The sequence below is a fragment of the Marmota marmota genome, unplaced genomic scaffold, assembly GCF_001458135.2.
Source record: "Marmota marmota marmota unplaced genomic scaffold, marMar, whole genome shotgun sequence".
In the NCBI taxonomy this organism is placed as follows: domain Eukaryota; kingdom Metazoa; phylum Chordata; class Mammalia; order Rodentia; family Sciuridae; genus Marmota; species Marmota marmota.
This window is the reverse complement of record NW_025999968.1, coordinates 57,794,609-57,815,192: the sequence shown is the minus strand read 5'-3', so window position 1 is coordinate 57,815,192 and position 20,584 is coordinate 57,794,609. Positions and strand designations below refer to the sequence as shown.

Genomic DNA, 20,584 nt, shown 5'->3' with positions numbered 1-20,584 from the left:
ATATATATATATATATATATATATATAGATTAGAACAACCCCTATAGAAATCAGGATGGAGTTTTCTTAAAAGACAAGGCATGGAACCCCACAGGACCCAGCTATACCACTCCTCGATATTTATCCTAAAGAATTTAAGTCAGCACACTACAGCAATACATGCATGTCCATGTTTATAGTAGCACAATTTACAGCAACCCAACTATGAAACCAGCATAAGCACCCATCAAAGGATGAGTGGATAAAGAAAATGTGAAAAAAATACACAGTGTATTCTTTACTCCGTCCTAAAGAAGAATACAAGTATGTTACTTGCAGGAAAATGGTTGGAACTAAAAGAACTTTCTGTCAAGTAAAATAAGTCACACTCAGAAGGTCATATGTTTTCTCTCATAAGCAGAAGCTAGATAGGAAAAAGGAAAAGAAGGGTGGGAGTGGATCTCACCACAACCAAAGGAAGATCCCCAGAGGGAAGAGATCAAGGGGCGGGAGGGGAAGTGCTGGGAGTGATGCTTTGGTCAAATTGTATCACCATGTTCTGTGCAAATATGTAAAACCAGCCTCATCATTATGAACAACTAAAATGTATCAACAAAAAGTGTGGAAACAATGTTTTCAGTCATAGCTGGTCTTCAGTGGGCAGAGCCTTCTCCACTTCCTGTTGCCATGTTCTGAGCTGCTGTCCCCCACCATGTCCCCCTCCCATGGTGTGCTGCTCACCCTGGTCCCAGAGCAATGGAGTTGCCACCTATGGACTTAGACCTCTGAAACCATGATCCCCAAATAAAGTTTTGTTTTCTACACTGTTCTGGTCAGATCTTTTGGTCATATGATTAAAGAAATGACTAAAACATAAAATTGTATAAAAATATCAGGTGCCCCTCTAAGAGAAACTTTAAACTGTGGCTGATCATATGTGTATTTCTAAATCTAAAAAATTATCCCTTTATACTTTATCTTAGTTAACAATTGTTATTCATTTTTGCTTTGAATTTATTTGAACAGTCCTATTTAGAGAAGCCTTCCTCTGTGTATAAATAATGAATAATAAGCGATATTATTTTCCCTGGGAAATGTATTATCTAGGTTTTCTCGTGTCCAGGGTTTTCATTCATCCATTTCTTAATTCATTTTGGTTCTGTCTTGATCTTTAAAATTCTGATATCTAACGTCAGAGTTTTTAGCCCTTGTTTGAAAACATCATACGATTAAGTCTCTTATTTATGTTGTAGAGAGCATGACATTTTTGGTTAAACAGAAAATAATTAAAATGGAATTGACTTCAATATCAGGAAACCAGATTTATCTTCAATAAAAGTTTTTCATGACTCTTGACTACAAGTGAGTCAGTGAATGAATCAATAAGTGGATTAATAGTTAATCCATAAATTAAAGAATGAGTGGATGTCAAAGACATGGCCCAAAATATGAGAATGGCTTCTAGGCCTCTGTTGTGGCGTGTGAGCTTTTCTGAGTTGCTTTGTGAAGTGATTTATGCTTGCATGCTGTTCTGTTTCCATGGGAAATGAGTTTTCACAGTGTTGGAGTCCTCTGGGTTAAGAAGGATGTCTTTGTATCTCTTCTGACTCAGACACTCTTGGAAGCTGATCTAACCCTTCTGCTGTGACTCACTGAGACCCTGAGAGCATGTGAAGAGATGGATTTCCTCTCCGGAATGGCTCACTTCTTAAGGTGTGCCTAAGCCCTGCTATCCTTACCTGAAGGAGGAGAGCTTTCCATGGAGAAGTGCACTTGCTTTTCGGATGCCCATCAGTTCATCATGAATCTAATTCACACTCCCCCCAAGCACACATACACAGAATCAGCATGGAAATTATGGCAAGGCCCTCTTTGTCCACACTCGTTTGATGACCATTTGAGCAGCTTTATTAGTAACATCTTTAAGACACTCAGGGTTTAACTTGAAATTCATAGCAAGGTCCAGGGGGAGGGAGGGAAGGCTCACGGATCTGTTGGGTAGGCAGGTTTTTCTCCTAATCCCCATTCAATTCTTCCAGTTAGTCATGAAACCATCACTCTTCACCTGTATCTTTCATTTACCAAAGTCAAAGGTTCTGAGTTGTTATTGAATAGACCATTATCATCCCTCAGTCACAAGAAACAGGACCTGGTTCTAATATGCTATTCTCATTATCACTTAAAATAAACCGTGGGACAGATGGCTGAGGGAAATTGGAAATTGTAATTATAACATTTAGCACTGAATCTTATGAGTCTTTGAACTCCAGTGGGAATTGCTCCCAAGGAACAATGCCGCCATTTCCTGAAGGCTTCTGTAACTCCTCAGTGAGCCCTAATCCCTGACATGCAGCCACTCACTCACTCACTGTACTCTGCAAACATTTAACCCGAATGTGGTCTTGAAATACATCATTATGAGTAAGGCATGTTTCAAACCCTCGAATGCGTACCCTGTGATCTATGCAATGTCATACATGTACACTTTTACACCCAGACTTCTTTATGCCTCAGCCATATTCTCTGAACCTGTGGATGCTTCTCTACTTCTGTCAAAAAGCTGGATGTTCACCGGGGTGGGTTTCTCCTAGTCTATAAGGCGGTAAGCTCCTTTAAAAAAGAAAGCTTATCTGATTCTCTCTATTATCCATGCCTAACAGAGTCCACCTGGAGTTCCTGAATGAATGAGATTATGGAAATATGCTAAGTGCTTCCAGGAGAAAGACCAATTCCTTCCACCTGGAGGAATCAAAGAAGTCTTCATGAACTTCCATGGGAAGAATAAATGGGTGAAAAAGGATTCCAACAAGAGAAATTGCCCAGACAAAAGCATGGGGAGGTAGAGTATGTTTGAAGTATTCTTCCTTTTATTTGAATATCAAGTCACCAAGGCTCATCAAGTCACCAAGAATCACCCTTGGAGATTCGAACAACACTCATTCCTTGTGCCTGACATGAGCCAGTCAAGCCAGAATCTCCTGGAAGGGGGAATGTGAGTAGGGGCCTGTATCTGACTAATTTTTTGAAAAGCTCCTAACTCTCTTCTCATGTGTATCCGTAGTTGAGGACCACTGGGGAACCTCAAGAAAAGTGAGCAGGAAGCTCTATTGGGGACTTCACTAGTAATGAATTTTATAAAGTGATGCAGGTCAGACTAAGAAGTCTGATCTTTCAATGGGCAGAAAGACTCTAGTCTCAGACAGATTGAGAGGGAATGATCTCGTTGGAGAGATCATTTGGAGGCTGGTGAACGTGGTGGGGCAGTCCCTGGTGGCTTTGGTAGGCCATTGGGCAAAACCCACACATCTATTAGAAGTGAAGAGGACTCTGCCTGAATGGAGAGGAAGACTGGGAAGAGACGCAGAGGGTAGTGAGGGTACATGGTGAGGCTGTCTCTGAATGTGTTTGCTTTCCTGTCTCCATCTCTAAGTAAATCTGGGGGTGAAGATGGGGATTTGGGAATCACTAAACATGGAATAAAAGTTGGCCATAGATGAGTCAATGAGATCTTCAAAGGAGGTAACAACTGGGATACGATAGAGTGTGTTGAAGTGAAGAAGAAAGACTCTCCAGCCACAGACAGCAGAAAGAGCTAGCAGCTGGTTGGACCACTGTGTGAACTTATCAGAGTGGACAGACAACCAAGAAAGTAAGGTTTCAAGAAAGGGGACATGACCCAGGGGACACCTGGGGATGGTGATGTTCTTGGAGAGACACCTACTTGGGGACTGGCAAGGCCTCCAAGGTGAAAGGTTACCGGAGCATAGGACTGCAAACACCACACAAGAAACACAGACATTGGAGAACCACAGAGTGTAAACGCTCAAGGTCACGGCACACTCAACGGCTCATGGAATCTATACAGTAATTGAGCACATTAAGAAGACTACTCAGTCTGCTATCTAGTTTGAGAAGAACTGTAATTTAGTATCGTTAGCTATCAATTAGTCCCATTTTCCTCATCTGTCAAATGAGAGGTTTGGGTGAAATGACCTCAGAGTTCTCTTCCAGCACGGCCCATGGTGAACGTTAGAGCACATGTAAAATTCCAAAAGTCACTTGTTTAACTACAGATGTTCAAAGATGCTGTTGTTGGGCTCCGGAAGCTCAGCTAGGGCTATTACACACAAATCCCTGGGTTTTAGGGACTATCCTGGCTTGAAAAGAAATTGTCCTGTGAAAATACACACCTAAACCCTGGTGGGTCAGATCTCAAGTGCAGGAGGGGATTGGTGGGTCACTGACGAGACATTGGAAGAACCCATCTAGGAAATTAGTAGATGATTAGGTCCCAATGTTTGTCAACTTGGAAAACTGCTTTGTGAATATTGGGAGAGAAGGAACTTCTTAAAAATTAAGATGGGGGTTGGGGGTGGAACTCAGTGGTAGAGCACTTACCTAGAACATGCCAAGCCCTGGGTTTAAGCCCCAGTACTGCAAAAATAAAAGGGCAAACTCGAAAATACCAGATGAGAACACCTAGGGATGCTAGGTAGAGCTATGTAAATGTGACTCAGTTCCCAGAGCTGAGCTAATCGAGCAATAAATATAGGACATCTTTTGTCCCTTCAAAAATCATGAATAAGAGTAAACCAGACCTTGATTAGATCCTGAAAAACTAAGGTAAATTGTCAACTACAAGATATTTAAGCTAGAGGTTTAAATATCTTGTGAAAATCTTATCACTTTTCTTATGCAATGCAACTTTTGAATAACATTATAATTTTGGAAGAAACAAACCTAAGTGTGCATGCTTTTCCAAACAGCTGCATTGGTTATGCATCTCATTAAAATTAAGTTCTTTAAAGGCTCAAAACTCAACTGCAAGTAATTTATTTGTGAATTTTGTTGAAATGCAATTTTTATGAGCAAACTGACTACATTTTAGTTTTATACCCAAAGCCTTCATTTATTCAGAGAAGTCAAGGCTTCCATCTTTACAGTGAGGGCACCAGTATGAATCAGCTGCTTTGTGGAAGAAGCATTTGCAATCACAGAAGGCAGTGCTCAATGTTTTGAGCACTGGAAGTTTCAAAAGTGGGAATCAGTAAGATACACACTATTGGGAATGGAAAAGTAGATAGCTGGGAAAATCATGCCTGAGGTTAAGATGAGTCACCCTGGTTGGACCTTACAGAAATTCCCTTCGGACTTTCAGACATTCCCTTTGAGGTTCTGGGGGTTCCCCCCTTCCTTTTGAAATCACCTTTCATTTGCATCTTCTTTTGCTGTGATCAGCTGGACGCGTACTCCCTGGGCCCTTATCTGAGTCCAGGTGCTGGGTCCCAAGCTCAGATGCAGATCCCAGATACTTGGCTCTAAGCAGGAGGCCCGTGTGCCACCCAAACCTGGTGCCATGGGCTCCTTGATGTGGGGTGAGTTGGTGGAGCCTGCCCTCCATCCAGGAGGTAGGAGCCAGGCACGTGCATGATGACAAGAACATCAGTCCACTATTGAACATCCTCCATTCACTTACAAGGGCTGAGCCTAGGTGGCCAGGGCTTGTGGCACAGGGCTTCTGTGTGGGTAAAAGACAGCTGTCTTTCTCTCTGATACATCTCCAGCTATCTGACAACAAAAACCAACACCCACAGAGGCCTGGCAGGCAGCACGCAGGTTTTTTATCCTTCAGAGGTGCCAGGGGACACTAGGAGTTTTCTCTCTCCTGGATTCTCTCTAAGGGGTTCTAGAACCTTGGAAGAATGATCTGGTGGAGGCTCACACTTTAGTGCTTAAAAATTGTCATGGCCCCATGTTTTCTGCAGTGGACTTCATTGGGGTCAGCGGTTTTCTCCACTTTGCTTTGAAAGCAGCCCCTGTGGTGGCTACTTATTATCAACAAACGGGAGCAGGCTGGTGGGTCCTGTGATGTCATTGGCTCTCGTGTGCCTTCGCCTATGTGAGCTCCACATGCATCCTTCCAGGTGCTTTTTCCTGGCACAATCTGTTTCCATGGTGACCTTCGGCATGGGACCTGGATGACCCAGTGTGATGATGACCCAGTGTGGTGGCCTGAGATGATGTGGCATGGGCAGCACTGCACCCAGGCTCACTGCTTCCCCATTAGAAAAGTGCCACGTGACCACTCAGCTCAGCCCCCAGGACTTGCCGCCCCAGGACTTGCCGCCCCAGGACTTGCATCTCAGCGCTGCCGTGGCCATGGGAGAGTCCAGGGAAAGAGCCAGGGACACGTTCCAATGGTTTGGGGAAAGTAGGAATCATACACCTTTTTAAATTTTCATTTTTGAAATATTTTTACTTTTTAAAATGGACACATGATAACTGTATATATTCATAGGTCCTCTTAAAGTCTGCGAATGTTTAATGGACTTTCTATTTCTTTCCACTCGTTCCCCTCATCTGTTTCCAGACGACAAGCCAGTTCCGTGATTTTACTTCCTCCTGAGCTTGGGTTCACTTTTCCCCTTTCAGACTCCTCCTGGGATTGGGGCAGGCCTGGTGAGGTGCCAAGGCAATGCCTGGAGAGTGACCTCTTTATGTACTGCAAACCCTTGGGCAAGTCCTGCGGCCCCTCTCTGCCTCAGTTTCCCCATCCGTAATGGGAGAGAGGGTTTGATTAACTTCTCAGAAACCCCTTTAAGTTTTAATTTTCTATGTAGTGAAGGTTAAAGTAAAGCACAGAGATTAGCTGGACTCCAAATTTGAGCTTATCTAAAGAGGTCCAACACGTTCCCTGGAAGATGCCCAGCCTGGCTTTGCCACAGAGTTGATCTGGAAAGGTCTGCTCAGCTGAGACTTGGCTGCTTCTGGTGTTTTTCACACAGGGATGGACTTGGTTCCACAGTCAGAGCAGGGTCATCTCTCAGAAAGGCCCCTGGTGATCGAAGGATCCTGGTATCAACATACCTGCTGCAGATGAAATTGTTATGGTGCCTGCTATGGCTATGGGGTTACATCAGGCCCAGGTGATAATATACACACACACTCCCTGAAATCTCAGTGTTCTTGTAAGTCTTCTATACCCTGTCCCCATAAGGCAAAGAATGAAGTGCATTTTTTTTTCTTGGTCCTGCCATAAACACAATGCTCTGGTCAAATCTGCAGATTTTTGTCCTGTTCCCATGGTTTTGACAAAACAGCATGATCACAAATCCATTTACTGGGATTCATGCTGAACTCCGTGTTGGCACTTTGGTGACAGGGAAGTAATGTGATATAAGGTACAAGGTGGAACCAGACAGACTTGGATTCAAATCTTTTGGCTGCCACCTTGTGCATGGAAGTGGCTTAGGGTCTGAAAGCCCACTTCCAGGGCTTTCCAAAGAGGAGGTAGGGTGCATTCTGGAGGAAATGGGGCTTGTGACTTTGGACAAGTGATCTTGCTTCCCTGTCTCTCAGTTTTCTCATTTGGATGAAGAGAAATGTCACCCCTTGCCCCCCCAACCCTGCATTAAACAGGGACTGCAGACAGCCCAGCACCTTTGATTCTGGGGCAAAGCAGGACTCAGACAGGACAGTTAGTTCTAGTTCAGCCAAACCCATCGGGCCCTTGGCCCACCAAGGGCTTCTAACCTACCTGGGAAGTCGGGGTTGCCTGTACCACACAAATGCTCAGATGGGGCCCCGGTGTATGACCAGAACTTAGCATCACATTCTAGGGTTTGTCCAGGCTGGAGAAGGAAAATTCAGGAAGTGGAGAACTGATCAGGCTCCACTGGTTTGGAAAGCTGAGCCTCAATGGGCTTGAAAGGATGGATAAAGAGAGTCCAGCAGGACCAGGGAAGAGCTGCTCTCAGGCAGGGGACTGCAATGAGGTGGGGGACGAATCCCAAAGACTGAGCAGGGGGCCTCAGGGAGGAGTGGGCCGGAATGGAGGGTGAACTGGAGATCTGGCAATGTGGAACCTGGTGAGAGGCAGGAGGTCACACAGAGAGCTCGGGGGGGGGGGGGGGGGGTCGGTGCTTACGATGACCGGGTTCAGTAGATGCAGCTGAGACTGGCGCTAACTGCAGACACCCCGGCTCGCAGGGTCACTGGGGAGACTCTCAGACCAAAGCTTGCTCTGTCCCCTCTTCTCTGATCTCAGAGAGCTCTGTGGTTTCCTCCATACCAGCTCGAGCAGTATGCAGTTAACTCATAGTTTACAGGGGTTTCCCACACGCCCATATATGTTTTCCACTGAAGTCTGGGCTTTTTCCTAGACCCACCCGAATTCCGGAGCTGGGCTGGCTTTCGTGCCAAGTTCATATTCTCTCTTTGTCACTCTCGGCTCCAAATAAAACTTAGAAGAAAGTTACCTTTCTAAGGCTTCTATATATTTTCTCACAGAAAAGTAAGAAGAACCTCAAAAAATAATTAAAAGAGCAATTTCTGATTCACTGAGCATGACGGTGTTTGTAGAGTAAACCCAGGAAGCTAGTTCTTTTCCATCTCAACTTTGTGTATTAGTAGGAGTGACCAGGGGTTATAGCTCCTTTTACAGTTAAAAAAAGAAAAGGTGCTCGGAGACCTCTTAAGGGTGGCAACCTAGACTCTGGAATTCAGACTTTCTTTATAAAGTAAGGTTTTGTCTTTAAAAAAAAATAAAATATCAGAAAACAGAACTATATCATAAGGGAATAGGGCCCTTAGCAGGGAAAGGAGGAATTGCTTTTAGTCATTTTGACAATATTTGCTATACAACATGGAAGTGGTTTTCTCAATACTTTCACCAAAAAATAAAAATAAACAAATAAATCTCATATAATTCTCCTATCATCCCTGTGGTTGGAATTTTCCTGAATTTTACAGATAAGAAATGAAGAAGTTAGGCAACGTGCTCAGGTTACCCAGCCCGTAAGTGGTGGTCTCTCTGACTCACCTTTTCTTCCCCAACTGCGCTAAGGAAAAGCCTGTGTTCAGCCTGTTCGGGGAGGAGGAGGATGGGGAGTCAGCAGAGAGGGAAGAGAGCAGGCGCCCCCCCTTGACCACTTATCGTACACTAGGACACTGGGGCTCAGAGCCATGGTGTACTTTCCCTGAGGACTCTGGGATTTGGTGTTTGCACACCTGGGCTTCACCTAAGGACCAAAGTCTCTCTTCACCAGGTCAGGCTGCCTCTGGGATCAGAATGACCTGTGTCTGGTCACACTTCTTTACCTGTCAGGGGCAGCTCCTCCTTCTCCTCCCATCTCTGTTTCTGTAGGGTTCCACAGACTCTTATCAGATATTGGTATTCTCTTACCTAGATTTTTCCAAAATGTGTTACTTATTTGACTTTGGCTAAGAAAATTTAGGCTGCCTTTTTTTTTTTTTTTTTAATCCACCTACATACTTTTCAAAATTGCTGTAACGTATCTCTTCATGTTTTGCTGAGGTCTTGCACAATCACAGCGCAGCCCTGGAGACCAGAGGACGACCGCAGCAACACAAACCTGAAGCTGTCTGTCGGCCACAGCCAGCAACAGCTCTGGTTCCAAAGGGAACTGGCTTCGCTTCCTCCTCTGCTCTGCCTCGTCAGTACTATCTTTGTCAGATCCTGTCTGTGTTCAGAAGGTTGCTGATCTTATGAAAGAATAAACTTGAAAAGTCTTGCTTTAATCAGGGCAGTAATTAGCAAATTTGGACACCACATTATCTTTCCCTTTTTTTATTGGAAACACATTCAAGAATGGGCTTGTAGTTTATTCTCACAGTTTATTCAGTGTCTCAGAAAACTGAGACACACAGCTGGCAAAAGCCAGGTACTTCCCCGGTTACCGTGAGTTGCTGGAACCTTCCTTTGTGTCTCCAGCGACGATCGCATCATCCCATCCTGATGTGACTACAGGAACATACGGATCATCCCTCTAAGACGAGCTCATACGCCTTAAGCCATGATGGATGTTAATCTCTGAAATTGCTCATCTGACTTGAAGGAGGAAGGGGAATGGCTTAGCCACACTTAGGACAAGAGGATGAGAAACTTGCCACCAACAGGCTTAGGAGCCCTCAGCCTCCAGCCCTGGAGGACCCGCCTTGGCTCGCCAGCCACAGCCTCCTCCCCGTACCCAGGATGTGAGTTTCAGGGACTAACCAAGCCTCCTCCACCCTCTTTCCTCGGTGTCCTCAGACCTACAGCCTCCCCCGTGACTCCCAGTCGTGTGCGCCTCCATCCTTCTCCATACCTCCGATCATGAGCCAAGGGCAGACTATGGATCATGTCTTCTCCAGAAATCCCCACAGCTACTCACGGCTGAGCTGTCAGACTTGGGTCTTTCAGCTCTTCTCTCCGAGTTGATTCTCCTTTACTTGGTGGATGTCCCTCCTTCTCACCTAATCATGTGCGCCCTGGTCTCCTCCCCTTGGGTTTCTCTTTCGTCCTTTCTTGACATCCTCTATCTTACTTCCTGAAGATTCCTAGACCCACCACTTTAATGGTGACTCACCTACCGTATCTCTTCAGAGAGCCAGCTGGGCTCCGGACATCCCCCAGGCACGTCCTAGAAAACTGCTCAGAACGGAATGGTCCAGCACCGAGTTCCGACTGCTTTCCTAAATTAGTCCTGAGTTTTGGTTCCTAACTGACATCACCGTTGTCCACATCTCTGTCTTTAAACTCCTTCACTCCCGCACCCCATCCGCAGCACACTCCCAGACCCCACCTGCCAACACCTCAGGGACGCATGTCCCCTTGACCGTCTACCGCCACCGCCGCGTCCCAGCTCTTCATTCCTTTTACTCAGACTCTCAAAGTACCCTTCCTACTGTCGCCTGGTGTCACCACCATACCAATATTTACATGTAGTCAGAAACTCAGAAATCAAAATCTTCGGTGACTCCTCAGTGTCTGCCAAACCAGCCTCTGTTCCTGTCCACACTTCTACCCTTGAGTCCCACCTCTCTGAGCACAGCACCAAGGATGTGGCCTCCACAGACCAATGACCTTGCTTCCAAGGCCACCTTACCTCTTCTGAAGCCTGTAACCATGAGCAAGCTACTTAACCTCTGCAGCCTGCTGGCCTCATCCCAGGGAGGTTGAGGTGAAGCTACTGCGTGGCGCAGGGAAGTGCCGAGAGCTGTCTGGCCTTCTGCAGGTGCTCACACGGCATCTGCCCTCGGTGTCCTGATGACCGCCATCTTCACTCTCCTGTTCCTTCCCCACAGCAAACTCCACCCCTGGGGCATGGCAGCCTCCCTGCAATTTCCTGCTGGCCCTCAGTGGCTCATGTCCTTCTCCTGGCCTCTGGGGTGGGTTCTCCCTGTCCTCACTCCTCTTTATTCCTCAAGCTCATCTCAAACACCCCAATGCCTTTCCCAGCCTTCCAAAGGGGTCCCGCCTCTCCCTCCTTGACTCTCCCCAGCCCTTAGATAAGATCCTTCATGTGACTCTCATCATGTTCTGCTGGGCCACGCTCTCTCTTGGGCTGTGGGTATTTCTTTTTTTCTATTTCGTGGCCTCTGTTCCTGTCCACACTTCTTCCCAACAGCAGCCTGGAGTTTCCCTGAGATCAAGGACTAAGTCCACTTACATCTTCTGAATAGATATAAGACCACCCAGCCTCCTATAGAGCAAGCCCTCAGCTAGGTGGAGACGACTGAAGGTTAGAGCCTAAGCAGTCAAGATTTTAAAGGGAGTTGGTTTAAAAACTCATTTGACATGTATTTCCCCTATTAGACCATAACCCTGCATTAGACCATCTCTTCAGATATTGAAAACTAAGCAAAGTGCTGCACAGAAATGTTGTTCAAGAAACATTCCCAGGATATTGGACAAGACAAGTTAAGATCCATAATTATAAAATTCATGTTTAAATATGCATATCCTCATGCAGCTTTAGAATCTGAAATGCTATGCACCGGCATACCCTGCTCCCATTTGGAATGAAATGCATATACTTGTAATCACAGAAAGTGGCTCTCATAACTTTTAGTCCTACAATATTTCATCTTTAAAATGGGAAAAATCTAGAAAATTCTTTTCAACTTAAAATTTGAAACACATTACTTTATTTAAAATCAAATACTTTATTCGCACAATATGCTAACGCAGACTACATCAAAGCCTAGCCTTTGAAGGAGAACAAAATACTGCTAATTTTCATCTATTGGGTTTGCTGTACCATGGACCAAATCACCCCTTACACCCCAAGGTTGGTAAACGCCTCCTTTCCTGTCTTTCCCTGGTTTTCTTCTCCAGGATCAAACTGGAATTCCAGCCCACATTTCCAGGCTGAACCCTGCTAGCTCTGCATTACTTGATTTTGTTTTATTTCAGGTCTCCTCATTTTCTTCTTTCCAAATACTCTGCATGTTTCCCATTTTCCTTTCATCAGTTCTACACAATTACAATGTCATAGGCGCACAGTGGCCTGTTTCTTCTCACTTATAAAAGATATCTCCTTACTGACCCCATTACACAATTCTAGCAGCCCATCTAACTAGTTACCAGTTTTAAAATACGTGTGTTTTGAAAAACACTACAGTAAAAAAGTCTATGTGTGTGTTTGCTGGACGAGATAGATGTGGGGTTTTTGGTTCAAGGGAAGATGTAATTACAGCAAAGCTTTTGCCTTTCATGTCAATGCATGTGGACTCGATAAATATTGCCTGAGGATTCCATGACTAAGCACTGGGAGCACAGAGAAAGAATCTGGTAAAATCTCCATTGTCAAGGTTTGCAGCCCCGCAGGGGAAGGAGACAAGAAAACAGCCACTGTCAACTCAGGACAAGTGGAATGAGCCACCTACACCCAGGAATGGGACAGAAGTTCTCAGAAGGCTCCCAGCCCATGCTCAGATGAGGACCAGGGATGATTCCCTCATGCTGAAGCAAGGCCTGAGTCCAAGACAGTGGGAAAAGTTTACAGCCTTGGTGTGGACAGTCACACACAAAAACATGCTGCATAGAAAGATCCACAGAGGACAGTGGACACTGTCTTTCATGCGTTCATATACGAGACTTGCTTAAATTCTACAAAAAGTCACAAACAAGATTCTGTTATTGTGGAACTGGTTATATTTGACTGTGATTTATAAAACAGATAATAATTACATAATTATGATTTAATCAAATGATCTCTGTGAGATTACTCTTTTTTTTTACTATCCATTTTTAATTCACGTTGTTTTGTGTGAGTGTGTATGTGTGAGTGTGTATCTTTGTAAATTCGTTTACATTCTTTGGGGGATAGGGTGGATATAAAGAGACAATGAGACAAACAATCAAAGTACAAAAACATTCTCTGGGACTGACTGTAAGTAGCCACTTTGAAGTCCCAAAAGCTGGCTGGTCAACTGCAGGGTCAGCTAGGCCCCAAACGGACAAATTATAGCCAAGCGGAGCCGGAACATCACAGTGCTCTTTCTCAGATCACATGACACCCTGCCATCCATCCTACGCCAATCACAGTTGACCATGTATCCCCGGCAGAGTCAGGCACAGGAGTAGGAAGAGGTGGGCCTCAGCCTGTAAGTGGATGTGCAGCTCGGGTTGGAAGTCCATGCATGCCTTCGCCCTGGGACTTCTTGGGGTTTTCAATGTGTTAATGTTCACTGTGATGTTTCCAGGGACGCCTGCAAGCTAAGAAGCCCCTAATCCTGCCTGAGCCAAGACCTTCTCAGTTCTTGCAGGGCTAGAGTTACAGCAGCCTCTGCACACTCTCTGCTTACAGCAGGACCTCCCAGGTAGACAGGGATGCTCTGCTGTCAAGCCTGACTGTGTTTCACAGCCTGCCCTCTTGCCTCCTGGCTAGGGGAATCACTCCTGCCCTCAGGGCCTGAGACAGGAAGTACTGGAGAGGTCTCCTCCAGCTCTTGGAGACAGTCCTCAGTCTGCAGGGGCCAGGAACTATGCCCTGAAGTGTTTGTTGACTGTGTCACTACGGTGTTTGTGTTGGTAAGGACCGACTCATGCCAGGCCGTATCCGACTCTTCTATTAGGGATGGTATGAAATGTTTTACCATGTTAAATGGTTTAAACCATATTTAGAGGGCCTTTTATTTTTCTTTCCATTTTGTCTTTAATATGGACCTTTGGTTGAAATTACAGTTTTGACATTGAATAAACAAAGTACTCAAAATAAAGCAAAAATAAAGTATTGAGAAGCTCTTGGTACTGGAACAGTCTCCACTCCCGTGCAGTCTGTGTCATGACTGATGCTCTCGCTAAAGGCACACCCACAGCGACTTCATCACTGCATATTTATGTTGGTGTGTGATGTAGCTAACTATTTGTTTAAAAATTCTTTCCATGGACTTCTGGAAATATAAAGGAATCTGGGTGCGGTTCTCATTCCTCAGTATTCACAGACACAAGCAGCCAGGTGTTTCAGGGTTCATATATCTTCTCTCCCAGCAGGTACCCAGGTTTGGGTTGGAAGCAAAGCCTGCAGGCTGCCAAGTTTCCTGAACATTCGAAGTAAGGTATAAACTTCTCTAGTTTTTCTTGAAATGTAGGAATAGATACAAATGGTAACTTAGGTAGTAAATTAAGAAAGCAAGATTTGGGGACCTGACTGTGTATTCTTTGGCATAGCAGAAAAGGCCAGAGCAAGAGATCAATCTGCACATAGTTGAAAGCATAAACATCGTGGAGTGAGAACATTATTTGGCCTGGGGGGCACAGGTTTAGCAAGCGTTCGAAGCAAGAAATGACACTGTTAACTGCCATCGGAAATTGGAAACAGCATTAATAAAAACCAAAGGGGAGGAAGGGGGCACCTTGCCAGACACACGGATCTTACGCTGGGGCACATGCTCCAAGTCCATTCAAGGAGAATATTGTGATTCTCTAATATCATTCTGGTGCTCAGCTCATGACTAGGAAACCCTTCTTGGGGTTTTAAGTTAGGGGCTTTCCAAGTGAGGAGCATGGACCATTAACTTCAATGCCCACACACTCTGCTCTAGGAAAACAGCTCCGATAGCATCCTTCCCTGGGGCCTAGATAAGACCTAAGGTTGCATGGAGGATAGGAATCTACCCTTCATGGCAACGTGCAGTATCCCAGACACCGTGAGGATTGAGCTCTCATATATCACTGATCATTAGATACGGGTAAGTACAATTACTTGGCATTTTGGCGTTTCATTTCTCAGAGTTACTGAGTAACCAGCAGCTTGCATAAATTGATTCATTCCTTCATTCAAGAAACACGTCTGGGGCCTTGTTTTGTGAGATACAGAATGGCTTGATCATGAAGCTGATGGAACTCTCTCTTCTCCAGAGCCTTGTCCAAGTTGGCATCCACAATTTTGCACTCATTTTCCTTGAAGAAAAAGCTGTATAATTTTTAAGCGCTCCCAAATCTCAATCAGCCTCTTGTAGAAGCACTAGAGAAAATGCACAGGAATTTCACAACCATCAGTCGAACACCAGGGCAGCTCTGAGTGGAACAGGATGTGGATGGAACCCACAGGAAACCAGCTGGGCCCCTCAGCACCCCGAGACCTGGTGCTGGTCCTCATCATCAGCCCTGGTGCCTTAGTGGTTAGTGACGTGGCAGGCTCAGGCTGTCATTACCCTGAACTTCGGCCTCTGGGTGACACTGTCTTCCACCAGCCCAGGACCTGCTTATCTTAATCATATCACTGTAGTCTGGACTGCTCCCGGTTGGAACTGCAGGGTCATGGGGAAGGACCAACAAAGTCACCGCTCCGCTCCCTGTGCTGCTAATTGCTTCCACGGTCTCCTCAGGCCCGAGGGGACACAGAGAGCTCTTCACTAACTGTCACCTACTGGACAAGCATGGGGTGGGGGACAGGCTGGCGTGCACTTTTGTACTTAGATAGAAAGCTTGCTTTCTTCTTGTGTGTGATGTGAGCATGACCAGGCCACTCTGATCCATCTTCAGAGTGTGGCTGAAATATCTGGAATTTCATGCTCTAGAACTTTAGGTCTAGAAACCCAGGTTGTGTTCTGGAATTAGGCCTGGGTGAACTTCTCCAGTCAAATGGGGTCTCCGGGGCCATTGGCTTTGAAAGAACAGTGCCCATCACAGGGACAGCTGGACCTACTCGCTCACGGAGCCCGGCCTTCTCTTTTACAGGAAGAGCATCGATGTTTTCCACCGAGTCCCTGGGAATGTGGCACATTGCACCAGGTGGATCCCGGTTGGATCAGGAGTGGGCCCTCCATGGTCTGAAGGGGTCCAGAGAGCATTTGGTGGAGGTTACATCTGTCACTTGTCATTTGTCTTCCATCAGGAATGTCTGTGTTCTTGTTTTTTCCCCTTTCATCTAAGAAAGTAGCACTTAGTAAATAAAACTTCTTTCTCAGAGCCTTTATTTCAAAATTATTAATTATTACTGTTGTTTCTCTCTTTCCCTCTCTCTGCCATCAATCCCGCCTTTCAAGATGGGGAGCAGGGTCTCTTTGCTCCTTACTTTAGGGAAGCTTTGGCACTTCTAGGACTCGCCTCTGAAGGGCTGCTGGTCACACAGCTCCTTAACCTGTCTGTAGAACAGGAACCAGGAAGTTACCTGAGTGGTAACAAAGAGCCAGGTGTGTTGGGTCACACCTGCTCCCTTCCAGGGCACTGTGTCCTTGAGAGAACAGAGCAAGACCCACCCTGGTGGCTCCTGGGGAGCAGAGGTGAAGAGCTCATGAGAGCATAGACAGTACCCTTGTCTGGTTTGCCTCTTGCATTTGCCCATTAATAATCAACCAGCTTTTTTACAAACATAAAAGCTAACATTAATCCTTGCAATAGCTTCCTATTTTTGGAGTGGAGCTATTTTTACTTGAAAGAAGAATTAAAACAACACGTTTGAAGATACCGGATTTACTCTGGTGTGAAAAGCTCAAAGTGCTGCAGGGGAGGACAGGAGGTCCTTACTTGTACATTAAAGACGAGGAAGCAACTCGGGAGGGTGTGCCCTGCAACCAGTGTTGCCAGGGGCAGGCCATTCAGCTGTGCCTTGCCCACTCTGTGGACTGGTTTTTGGTTCCGAGATACTGATGCACATACAAATACACCCTGGTCTTAACCCTGGACTCCAAAGCAACATGTGCAAAAATGTCAGGGGGCTGTGCCATGCCTCGAACAGATGGGAGGAACTGGGCAGGAAGGGATCTGTGAAGGGCTGGACATTCGCTTACTAAATCAGAAAAGTTCGCCTCTTTATTTGGTGCTAAAAGCACACATGTGCGGGCTTTCTTATATCCAGCGTGTTGCTATCATTCAGGTGTATAATTACACACACACACACACACACACACCAAGAAAGAACAGGCAGCCGTCCAGGATTTCCGCAGCGCGGTGCAGCACCAAGCGGGGCATGCTCAGCCCTCGGGGAAGGAGCCAAGAGACCTGCTTTTGTTGGCTCGGGACTGCTGACACGTGAAGCCTGGGGTCCCACTCTCTCTTCCCCCCAAAACACAGGCTGTCTGCACTGGTTATAAGTGTGAGGAGAGGAAACTGGGGAAATAGCACTTTGTGTAAAAATGACCACAACTCCGGGTGGGAGGAAGGAGTGGGCAGAAGGAAGGAGGGCTTTTCAGAAACGCGTTTTCTTAAGCAACCAGAATAAAAAACGCCACCAACACTGTTCTCCAAAGCTCCCCAACCACTTCGGCATCTCTTGAATCCAGAGAAGAAAAGGCTGCTCCAGACCTGGTGAGCATTCTGAGGCAGGACCCAGCAGCCTGGTCAACCCCTCGCTCGTCAGCCTCCTGCGAAGAGCACCGGCTGACCCCCGGCTCGCCCCCTGCATGGCCGTCCATCATGTGACAGACAGCCAGGGATGAGGAAAGTGCTGAAAGATACCCCCCAGGAAGGTGTGGCAAGAGCAAGCTCTGGAGCTCCGAGGTGAGCGCTTGATGGCTCAGCCGGAAGTCTCCCCAATATCTATCTGGTTCTCACAAGAGGATGACATTGAAAAGTGCGTTATAGTTTCATGTGACATTTTCTTTCAGTTTTAGGGCAATTTTAACTTGCAGAGGCTTTATCACCTAAGGCTGTGACTGATTGTGACCTAGTTGTTTAAACATTCACGAGGGACAAAACGGGGAAGAGTCTGGAAGGACAACCACTGTGTGTGAGTGTGGAGAGTGGGAGATTTCGGGGTTGCAGGAAAGGAACGTGGAGAGTCACTCCTAAGTCTTTCAAAATCCTTCTGACAGGTCAAGTGGGGGAAATTAAGATATGTTTAGATGAAAAGAAGTTAACCTGAACACTTCAGTAGAAATTTTGGGTCTTTTGTTCCCTGAAGTTGAAGTATTGCATTTCTTGTAAGTTTCCTAACCTGTAACTGAAATCAATTGTGAGGTCAAGGAACGTCTGCGGAACAACAAATTCTGATTTCCTTCAGGCAACGAAATGCGGAAGTAGAGAGGGGACAAAGTAGGCTTTACAGGAACCACGGGGAAATTTCACCCAGGGTAACATTTATTAGCTCAGAATAGTCCAAACTCGCTTGAAATCACACACAGATTATAAAAAGCATTATCAATGGGTCGTGGACGAAGTTCACAGTGTTTCCAAAGTCAGCACTGTTTACATTCCTTATACCTACCACAGAAGGCTTACGTAACCTCTTTTCTCATAAGGATAGGTAACAGATTTTAAAATATTCCCATGAGGTTTCGCCTTACGGCAACCTAAACTGATTTCTTCACCGACAAAGGAAAATGACTGCTAGAGAATTAGCCAAAGAGCTATAGAATCGCTGAAAACCAGGCTCCGACAGACGCTGTGATAGAAAAACACTTGCAGAGAGAAGTCAAAGTCACTCCTCTCCCGTGATCTAGACCCCTTACACCCGCGGCAAGCAAGACAACATCTGGATACTGTTTCACAGGCAAGAATAAAGTGCTCTTTTTTCTTTGCCCCATCATTAAGGGAAAAACCCGTTTTCCACAAGCAAACAACACTTGTTAACTTCCCCCAGATAAGCTTGGACGTCTTGAATGATTTAAGTTAAGTTTCAAAAGAATCTCAACTTTCTCATTGCCTTTAGAAGGAAAGTTTTTCAAAAATACCTCTAAAACGCTGCACGCCCCAGCGTGGGCACAAGCGTGTGCCTCTTACCTGCAGAGATGGAAGGCGCAGGCTCCTGGACAGACGTGGAATTGTGGCAGCCAAGGGAAGGCTCAGTGGACGCAGGTTGCCCTGGGGAAGGTGGGTGCTGAGGGTTTCTCCAAAGGAAGAGGACTCCCTCACTGCTCACTGTCAGTCAAAAACAAGTTGGTACAAGTTTGAGGAGGAATTACCTGAAGGAACTGAAGAGAGAAAGAGATTGGGAGAGATTGGGCAGTGGAGGAGGGAGGGACAGAGAAGGAGGGAGGAAGGGAAGAGAGAGAGAGAGAGAGAGAGAGAGAGAGAGAGAGAGAGAAGGAATCTGAGAATGGAGTCCATGATGTCAGCGGTGTCTGCAGGTCTTAAGGAAACCTACAGCTCAGCACAGGATTCCGAGGGCACCCAGTCCCCGGCTCTCCAGACACCTGTGCAAAACAGGGCAAATGCCCTTTTTAAAGAATGCCAGTTAATCTCTGAAGAAACCTTGGCCACTCTTATCAAAGCCATTTTTAAGGTCCCTTGACCTAAGTAAACTACAAATAAATAACCAGATTACCTTTCCTAGCAAGCTCTCCCTTACCTCCAGTTCTGTTCTCCCGTCTTTCCCCTCTCCTCTCCTCAAATGCGTATTCACAGAACTCCCCACCTCCCTGGGCAAGCAGGGCACACCCGCAGGAGCCAAACCTGGGCCAGGAAGCCTAAGCCCAATGTCACCAAGGGCAACATCGTTTTCTGATTTTTCTATTGCATTTTTATTCCCTAATTGGGGGGGAAAAACCCACATAAAATAGTTGGACAGATAGATAGGAAAAACTGGGTTCTTCCAGATCGTGGGGATGGGGCTGGGGATTCATGCAGGACTTACCTAGGGTCCAGCCTTTTTGTGAGAAGTGGTGACATCCTTGGTGCAGATGCCTAAGGAGGGATCTTCTGGGGTCCCCTGTAAACCAGGCAGTGAGTGTCTTTCGATGGCCCAGCTACAGATCCTTCCCACACCAGGGGTCTTCATGCAGCCACCAGGTCGGGCAGTCCACGGAGCGCAGGCTTTCCTGGACTTCCTGCAGCAGAATGTTCGATGATCCCAGTAAATCCTAACAGGTGGCTGGTGCAAAGGTTATGTCAGGAGGAGCAAGGTGTCTGTCACAGAGGAGACAGTGACACACTCACATGTCCCCTGTCCAGACAACTCTGCCCACATGTCCTCTCTCTGCTCGTCATTCACGGCCCAACTCCTTATCACCCATCAGGTCTTCACCCACATGGCACCTGTCCAGGAGGTCCGCATCTGAGGGGGCCCCAAACCGATCCTGCATCTCAGCACGCCTTTCTATTCTGTGTGGCACTTAGCAGCCCCTCAAACGCTGTCATTGACTGTCTGTGTTCCATTTTGGAGCTTGACCATAGCTGTCCTGGTTACCAACCTCATCCTCATCACAGTTCAAGCTTCCAGGGATACCTGGCATGTCACGGACCCTCAAAAGAAAGAAAGCACACACACACACACACACACACATTTGCCAAGTGGAATGATGAAAGATTGTAAATGGAGGATTTGATTTACTATAATCAAACTTTAATTCTTACCTTCTTTTATTTGATGACTATATCCAGACTCAGCTTCAATTAGCAAATTAACATTGAATATCCTCTCTCACCATATAAGACTTT

At 46.1% G+C, this 20,584-nt stretch overlaps 1 protein-coding gene and 1 long non-coding RNA gene across 8 annotated transcripts in view; one reads left to right on the top strand and one right to left on the bottom strand.

Moving 5' to 3' along the window:
• The window catches only part of Kcnj15 (potassium inwardly rectifying channel subfamily J member 15), a 45,756-nt gene extending 26,585 nt beyond the window's left edge, over nt 1-19,171 (bottom strand). Inside the window, exon 1 of the mRNA XM_048803678.1 lies at nt 18,929-19,171. The gene's annotated coding sequence lies outside the window, so the exon portion shown is untranslated. The remainder of the gene's footprint in view (nt 1-18,928) is intronic.
• Nucleotides 16,963-20,584, top strand: part of LOC125616960 — a 30,316-nt gene continuing 26,694 nt past the window's right edge. For all 7 annotated transcript variants that reach the window (XR_007347771.1, XR_007347775.1, XR_007347776.1 and 4 more), the window contains exon 1: nt 16,963-17,707. This is a non-coding gene — a long non-coding RNA (uncharacterized LOC125616960). The remainder of the gene's footprint in view (nt 17,708-20,584) is intronic.